Consider the following 6990-nt stretch of genomic DNA (forward strand, 5'->3'; position numbering starts at 1 on the left):
GTTTCCTCGGGCTGCTGTAACAAAGTACCAGAAACTGAGTAGCTTCAAACAACAGAGATTAATTATCTCACAGTTCTGGAGAATAGAAATCTGAAATCAAGCTGTCAGCAGGGCCGTGCTCTCTCGAAAGCTCTAGAGAAGAATTCTTCCTTTCCTCTTCCTACCCTCGGTTTCCTGCAATCTTTGGCATTCTCTGGCTTGTATCACTCCCGTTTTTCCTCCATCTTCACATGGCAGTCTTCCTTCTGGGTGTGTCTGTGCGCAAATTTTCTCCTCCTTTTTAGGACACGAATCATTGTATTAAGGCCCATCCTAATCTAGTGTGGTCTCATCTTAACTTGATTATATCTGCAAAGATCCTGTTGGTCAATAAAGTCACGTTCATAGATTCTGGGGGTGAGGACTTGAACATATTTTTGGGATGGGGGCACACAATTCAACCCACAACAAAAGCCATGCATTTTTTCTGGTCTTTGTGATATAAAAATTATGTATATATGTATATTTATAGCATTTTATATTTTAAAACCTTTGTATCGCCGGGCGCGGTGGCTCACGCCTGTAATCCCAGCACTTTGGGAGGCCGAGGCGGGCGGATCACAAGGTCAGGAGATCGAGACCACGGTGAAACCCCGTCTCTACTAAAAATACAAAAAAAATTAGCCGGGCGCGGTTGTGGGCGCCTGTAGTCCCAGCTACTCGGGAGGCTGAGGCAGGAGAATGGCGTGAACCCGGGAGGCGGAGCTTGCAGTGAGCCGAGATCGCGCCACTGCACTCCAGCCTGGGCGACAGAGCGAGACTCCGTCTCAAAAAAAAAAAAAAAACCTTTGTATCTTTTCATTTAATGTCACTGGCTCTGTCACTTTCTTAACGCAAATGATGTTCTTCATCACACTTGATCCCTGATCTACGTGAGTGCATGTCCATTCTTAAAAATCCCATCCACCCAAATGGCATACTATTTGGTATCTGTTTCTTTCCCTGCAGGTCATATATAATGGATAGTTCTCCACATCATTACATAACCAAATCATTTGCAATGCCTGCCTGGGATTCTTCAGTTTTTAGGGACTTTACCACCTTGTCCCCCAGTGGGCTTAACACTTTCCATTTCAGCGTATCCAATGTAGACCTGCTGACGTTCTTTCATTATTCTGTTTCATAGACTAAATTTGCCAAGGCTCACGTGTTCTATTATTCTGTTTATAAAAACTATCCAGACTGGGTAAATCTATGGAGATAGAGTGGAGATCTCTATGGAGCTGTGACCTAGGGCTGCGGTTGTGGTTGGGGGTTTGGGTTGGGGCCCGGAGACAGAATAAGAAATGACTAATGTTACAGGGATTTTCTTACGGGGTGGATGAAAATGTCATAAATCATCTTGCGATTTAAAATGGACTGTGCACAATTATGAATACACTAAAGGCGATACAATTCATCACCTTAATTGGGTGAATCTTATCCACGGCATCCACATGGAGACAGCAGCAGACACAGGGAAAGAGGACGAGTAAATGTCTGAAATGGAGGCCGAAAGAGAGACAAGGAGAAGGCCTGTGAATGGAAGACACCGACTGCAGGGAAAACGGTCATATGTATACATCAGGGATCTGAGAACAGGGGTTCACACCGACAGTGTCACTGCCAGGAAGACAGGTCAAGCTGGCGATGTCGCTGGTGGCGTTTCCCACAGGAACGCAGATAGGCTGGGGGTTCGCGCTGGCATGGGCGCCGGCAGCCATGTCGGCAGGCAGGAGCGTCCCGCTGCACAGCTGAGGGGTAAGATAACCTGGCTGGTGATGTCGGCCATCAGAGTGGCCTCTCCTGCCAGCAAGTGTGTGATAGTAGCAAGTAGAAGGAGAGGTCTGTGTGTGAGGCCAGAACGCGGGAGGGGCTCTTCTGCGGCTGGGTGTGGGGCCCTGAGCAGGAATGTGGAGTAATGGCCGGATGACTGCATCACATTGGCCAGGAGGCTGGCAAGGACTTCGAGCTGAATGATGATAACGGGGAGTGACTGTGAGGCTCTGGGAGGGTCTGAGTGTAAAAGAAGATGGGTGTGGGGCCCCTGGGGAGTATGTGGGAGCTGTTGCTGTGTAGATGGAAGTCGTTGGGGAAGAATCTGGTTAGCTCTGTGAATTTCTAGGGATCTCCTCAGTGCTGGGGGCTGACTCTTGCAGAAAACTGGGGATGGTTGGAGAGTAGCTGGGAGACATGGAAGAGACCCTAAGGAATGGCAGTACAAAGGTCAGAGAGGTGGGGGAGGAGCACAGGGAGGTCTGTGAGTTTCTAGGAGACTCCTGTTTATTAGGGGCTGGCCCCAGGAGAAATCTGGGGATGGCTGGAGAGGAGCGGGGGGACACTGGAGAACCTCTGAGGGATGGGGATGCAAAGATGGGAGATATGGCCGAGGAGCACAGGGAGGTCTGGGGGTTGCTAGGTGATTCCTGGGCATGAGAGGCTGACTCCAAGAGAAATCTGCGGATGACTGGAGGGGAGCTGGGAGACACAGGAGAGTCCCTGAGGGCCGCAGGTGAGGAAATGGGAGACATGATGGAGGAGGGCCCTGAGATTTCTGAGTTTGTCAGTGACCCCCGGGTGTGGGGGGCTGAGTGTTGCAGAAATCTTGGAATGATGGGAGAGTAACCGGGACACACACGAGAGTAGCTGAGGGCCTGGAGTAAAGAGTTGGGAGACATGGGGAGGGAGCCCTCTGAGGACCCTGAGTTTCCAGGTGTTTCCTGGGTGTGGGCGGCTGACTGGTGGAGAAAGGTGGGGAGGTCTGGAGAGACTGGGAGACATGGGAGTGTCCCCGAGAGCTGGGGGTGAAGAGATGGGACACATAGGGGAGGAGTGCAGGGAGGACTCTGGGTGTTACCTGGGTGTGCAGGCATGAATGTTGTAGAAATCTGGGGCCGGTTGGAGAGGAGCTAGGAGAAACCCGAGAGTCTCTGGGGGATGGGACTAAAGACATGGGAGACATGTGGGAGGAGCACAGGGAGGTCTCTGAGTTTGTCAGTGATTCCTGCATGTGAGAGGCTGACCCCGATAGAAATCTGGCGACGGTGGGAGAGGAGCTGGGAGACACAGGAGAGTCCCTGGGGGTTGCAGGTGAAGAGATGGGAGACATGATGGAAGAGAGGCCTGAGATTTGTGAGTCTGTAGGCGATTCCTGGGTTTGGGGAGCTGTCAGAGTAAGCTTGGGATGATGGCAGAGTAGCTGGGAGACACAGGAGAGTACCCAAGGGCCTGGAAGTGTGAGCCACCGCACCTGGCCAACATACGCTATTTCTTGATGTGAGCCATCAAACGTTTGCAGGACATTTTCCCTGATGGCCTCAGACTGCCCCAAGTTTTCCCATCTTTCTTGCTTATAGTTCTCAAGAATAATTGTAGGGCTGGTAAAGTCTTTGGACAAGCCTTGTACTCACTCATTTTTGTGTATTCACTTTGCATAAGAAGTTCTTCCTGGAACAGCCATACTTCAGGCTCTTATAGTTCTTACTGTTGATGTATAGAAGTATTTAAGCATTAACTCCTTCCTACTCAACAGTGAAGTCAGCTACAGGGCTGCTCACTATGCAGTCTAGCATTTGTTATTGTGCCATGGAGGTGACTGCTTCATGCAAATGTTTTTCTCCTGGTCATTCTCAGCCTTTTCTAGTTCTTGGAGATAGAATGACTCCAGGACAGATAATGTAGTTTGTTCTCCTAATTGTGAAGGATCTCAGTCAGTAGTTAAGGGCTGTCCACCTCACTTCAGAGAAATGTACCTGCTGAGGACATCTACTTCCTCCCACACTCCTGCTCAGTTGTTACTGATTTTGCAGTGTTTCCACCTTATTTTGTGATTTTTATCTTTCACTTTATGCCTAGGTTTGACAAAATTAAATATGCTTCTATTGATATTTTTGAGATTTCAGCTAGGAGGGGGAAATCTAGACTTTTTGAAGCTGTTTTTAGAGACATCTTTTATATTTAAAAAATTTAATGGATTTTATACATAATCAATGCCATCTATTCTGTATGTCTCATTTAATGTACTTGGTAAATCCTGTTAATCTTACCTTAGGCCCACAGAACTTTATCTTGAAAAATAAGTATTTTTCCAATTTGTTGATAAAAGTTGCACATGGACTCAGTTTCACTTGAGAAGCCTGTGAGGCGGTTCACAGCACTGATTACCAACTTAGATCTGAGTTCATCAAAACAGAACACACATGCGACAAGTTACATGAGATGGGTTTCCTACTTACAGGCAGCAAGGGGCATCAGAATCCTAAAAGTCATTGTGAGCTGGTCCCCCAAGGCTTGGGAAAGCTGCCTAGGGTGGATGGATGTGCAAAAGCACCAATTAAAAATACTGACAATGACAAATATTATTTAAAAATAAACAGAAAAGATAGGAAGCAGCAGTAATTCTGAAGACTTCCTCCTAGACAACTGAAACGAAGACAAAAGCAATTAAGCATTATGAAAGGTAGAATGTGGGGCTACAACACTTGTCAAACAGTTTCAAAGAGAATGCAAAGAAAAGCAATAGAAGACTGAAGAGGTCACTGCTGAGAAAGCTACATAACCTAGAAATTATACCAAGTTCCTGCTATTAAAAACATACCTGAAAGAAAGAGTATTTTTTTCTATTCTGAGTAGAAAAAAATCCATAGCTTGGATTACTCTATAAAGAAATAATGGATTATTCAAAAAGATTCTCTTTGGCATTAAATACCAGAAGAAAATATATTTTCAAAATGATGTAGGAAAATCATTGTTAGCTAAAATTGTCTTCCTGAGCCAAGTTACCATTCAAGAGTCCATGACCACTGAGGACACTTTCAGGCAGGCGCAGAAGTGAGCACACAAGGAAGACAGGAAAAAACAAACAAACAAACAATGTTAAATAGAATCCCCCTAGAAGAATACAACTCTTGACTCTATTTTGCTTTGTATTATGTTAAGCTTTTACATATTTCCATTTGTTAGTTTTTGTTGCTGTTTCTGTTGGTGTTCATTTATGTTATTGTTTCCATAACATCACCATGGGTCCTCATGTTTATTTGCCTTTCTCCTTTGATAAAGAAGTCATTTAAAGCTATCACCTTTCTATTTTATTCTGAGAACTGCTTTTTCTGTATCTCACAGGTTTGGGCATTAAGTGTTCTGATGTAGTACTTCCAAGGCGGTGTTAAAGTTCAGTTTTGATTTACCCTTTTAAAAAACTGGTTTAAGGAAAGCATTTCTTACCATCCAGGTATTGAAAACATTTTGGCACCTTTTATTTACAATTTTTCTGCAATAGGGTTAAATCTGGCCTATACAATCTCTATAAATTTTTCTATGGTATAGTTTGATTTTTGTGAATTTTACACAGCAAAAAATGTTTAGTCATAAAATGTTATGTATATATTCATGTGTCATATGTAACTAAAATCTAGTTATTGATCCTTTTTAACCCTAAACTTTAGGCCCAAGAGTTTAATTACAAATTTTTGGCCTGTTGATGCCTTATTTTTCATTCACCACTTTTTAATTATAATATCTTTTCTGCAAAGCAAAATTATTGAGCAAATGATAGCAATTACTCTGACATTTTTAATTATTGAAACTGTCTTGGCCACCATAAATCACCATCCACTTATCCCTCAGTATATTTGGGGAATTGGTGCCAGAAACCCCTGTACACCTAAATCCATGCATACTCAAGTCCCACAGTTGGCCCTGTGTAAGCATGTATATAAAACGTTGGCCCTCCATAGGGTGCAGTGGCTCATGCCTATAATCCTAGCACTTTGGGAGGCCAAGGCAGGCAGATCATCTGAGGTTGGGAGTTCGAGACCAGCCTGACCATCATGGAGAAACCCCGTCTCTACTAAAAATACAAAATTAGCCAGGAATGGTGGCGCATGCCTGTAATCCCAGCTACTCGGGAGTCTGAAGCAGGAGAATTGCTTGAAACTGGAGGTGGAGACTGTGCTGAGCCGAGATCGTACCATTGCACTCCAGCCTGGGCAAGAAGAGTGAAACTCTGTCTCAAAAAAAAAAAAAAAAAAAAAAGTTGGCCCTCCATATACTTGAGTTTTGGATCCTGCAAAAACTGTATTTTTGATCAGTGTTTGATTGAAAACCAATCCCCATATAAGAGAATCCACACACTTCAAATACGTATTTGGTTTTATCTATAACTTGTATTTTATATTATAAATTATAGAAAATATAATTTGTATTATATATAACTATATATAATATATAAATTATAATTTATCTATACATCATAGGAAAGAAGCCAATATAGGTCCCTAGCCTATTAGGGCTTTTTACAGTTTTATGTGCCCTTTCCAGGAGCCAATGTATGAATACTTGCTGTTCCCCTACCTGCACATTCATGAACTGACTAGAAATTCTCCTGGGATCGGGAGGCAGTTTTCTAGACATCAGCAACTGTTTTTCCAGACCTGGCACTGCCAGGTGTGCAACAATCTCTGGATTAATCCTCATAGAGATGGCTCCACTTAGGGTCATCTCGTAGGGACAGAATTTTACTAAGGATAACCCCATCAGTTACCCTTTAAGTTTTCCTTCCTGTCCCAAGGGTATCAACCTCTATTATCTGATCTCTCAGTTCAACTTTGAGCTTATTACCTTTCTGGGATCAGAGGCTTCAATATATGGTAATCCACAGGATTCAAGTTCATGATTCAGGGAAAAGGTCAGAAAGATATGTTAATCAAATCTTAAATATCAAAGAGTAACTAAAACCTTGCCTCATTAAAGCATTCTTGCAAGCATAATTTAGATGGTCAGCACTGAGTCAGGGAAGCACCCTTCTATTCAGAGTACTCTCACATCAGGGAACATATCCCAGAGGAAAGAGACAATACTACATGAGAAGAACAAAAACATGAAAACAGAGCTCCTTAATATTGCTTTGCATATATGAAAACAAGCCCACTTGCCCTCTATAGTTCCCACACATTCTCAATTCTTCATAGGAAA

The sequence above is a fragment of the Macaca thibetana genome, chromosome 19 (genome assembly GCF_024542745.1).
Source record: "Macaca thibetana thibetana isolate TM-01 chromosome 19, ASM2454274v1, whole genome shotgun sequence".
Classification (NCBI taxonomy): Eukaryota; Metazoa; Chordata; class Mammalia; order Primates; family Cercopithecidae; genus Macaca; species Macaca thibetana.